The sequence below is a fragment of the Nycticebus coucang genome, chromosome 6, assembly GCF_027406575.1.
Source record: "Nycticebus coucang isolate mNycCou1 chromosome 6, mNycCou1.pri, whole genome shotgun sequence".
NCBI classification, from domain to species: domain Eukaryota; kingdom Metazoa; phylum Chordata; class Mammalia; order Primates; family Lorisidae; genus Nycticebus; species Nycticebus coucang.
The window spans coordinates 96,396,794-96,398,701 of record NC_069785.1 but is presented as its reverse complement, the minus strand read 5'-3'; the positions used below and the strand labels follow the sequence as shown (position 1 = coordinate 96,398,701).

General features: G+C 40.3%; 1 non-coding gene across 1 annotated transcript; it reads right to left on the bottom strand.

The window, feature by feature from the left end:
• Nucleotides 1-990: 990 nt before the first annotated feature.
• LOC128589351 (U6 spliceosomal RNA) lies at nt 991-1,097 on the bottom strand. Its single transcript, XR_008380944.1, has one exon. It is a non-coding gene; the product is annotated as a U6 spliceosomal RNA (small nuclear RNA).
• Nucleotides 1,098-1,908: the final 811 nt, after the last annotated feature.

Below are 1,908 nucleotides of genomic sequence, written 5' to 3'. Positions count from 1 at the left end.
GAAAAAAGCAAAAAAATAAAAAGGAAGGAAGAAAGGAAGGAAGGAAGGAAGGAAAAAAGGAAGGAAGGAAGGAAGAAAGAAAAGAAAGAAAATTGTCATGGTAAGCATAGTGTCTGACAAAGTAGAAGCTCAAACGTGTTTGAGAAGGCTGGGTACCGTGCCTCATGTCTATAATCCTAGCACTCTGGGAGGCTGAAGCGGGTGGATAGCTTGAGCTCAGGAGTTTGAGACCAGCCTGAGCAGGAGCAATACACAGTCTCTAAAAATAGCTGGGCATTGTGGCAGGGGCCTGTAGTCCCAGCTAATCCCAGCTAGTTGGGAGGCTGAGGCAAGAGAATCACTTAAGTCCAAGAAATTGAAGTTGCACTGTACAACGGATGGCAAGGTGAGACTCTGTCTAAAAAAAAGAGAGAAATGAAGAAAGACAGTAATGACAAGAAAGGGAAAGGGATTTTTCTATTTTTCTGTGGAATTCAGTAAGAGGTTCTCACATGCTAGGTATGAACATGTTAACATCTATTCACCCTTCTTTTATTCAGTGGGGAAAAATGTGAAGGGATCATAAATAGGTCTCTGGGGATGGCCAATGAGTTGGAAATGGAAGTTTTACAATGAGATTTCTAGGTCATTTTCTTTCTTTTTTTTTTTTGCAGTTTTTGGCTGGGGCCGGGTTTGAATCCTCCACCTCCGCTATATGGGGCTGGCGCCATATCGTTTGAGCCACAGGCGACACTCATCTAGGTCATTTCTTAAAGGACTTTCTTAAAGTCATTTCTGACTCAGCTGGAAGGTAGATTCTTTTTCCCTTCTCTTTCTGTTTATCTGGATGTAATTACTGGAGCTTCAGCAGCCATATTGGGCCATGAGACAGCCCAGAGGGAGAAAAACTTGTACTAAGAATGATGGGGAGCAGACAGATAAAAAGGGATCTGGGTCCCTGATGACCGTGAAGCCACCAAATAAACCTTTGATTGTTGTTTTTTTTCTTTTTTTAATATGGAATGCTTCCTGAATTTGCGTGTCATCCTTGCGCAGGGGCCATGCTAATCTTATCTGTATTGTTCCAATTTTACTATATGTGCTGCCGAAGAGAGCACCAAACCTTTGACTGTTAACCTCTTGACTTTTTATGCAGGAGAAATGAAACAATTATTTTGTTTGTACCTGTAATTGAGTTTTCTATTATATGCAGCTGAACCAAATATTAACTTATTTACTAAGATTGTGGTGTTCTTCTCAGGGGTTTAACTGCCAGCAAGTTCCTTCCTTGCTTACCAGGGGTTTCAGCAAGCTTATTCTTTAAGGGTCATATAGTAAATATTTTAGGTTTTGCAAACCACTTAATGATCTCTATCGCATCCTTAGAGCAAGTGCAACTCTGCTATTAGTGTAAAAGCAGCCAAAGACAATACACAAATGCGTGTTGCTATGTTCCAGTAAAACTTTATAAGAACATGCATCTGGTCTCCAGGCCCTGTGTGCTGACCTTGGCTTTGGTCCACAAACTTAATGCAAAAGAAAAATAGCTTTTGTTCATAAATTATATGGAGACAGCCTGTTGTCTACGAATGTCTCCCTTACTGGACCTGGATTTTCCAAGGTGGGGCTATGTCTTAAGTGTGTGTATGTTCCCATCACCTAGCACAGCATTTGGTATGTGATATTGGTTTGGAACACCTTTTCAAATAAATCAATTGAAGTGAAGAATCAAGTCAAGAGGACAAGGAATCCTTTGAAGACTGGAACATTGAAGTTGGTGTCATTGAGACAGCAAGCTCTGGTTTAAACCAAAATCCTTTTAAGTGACAACTACTTGAGTGATGTGAAACCTGAACTTACCATAAATATCTCATTTTCTTATTTTTTGAGCAGATTATTCCATGTGTCCCAGTCTTCTGCACATTAAAC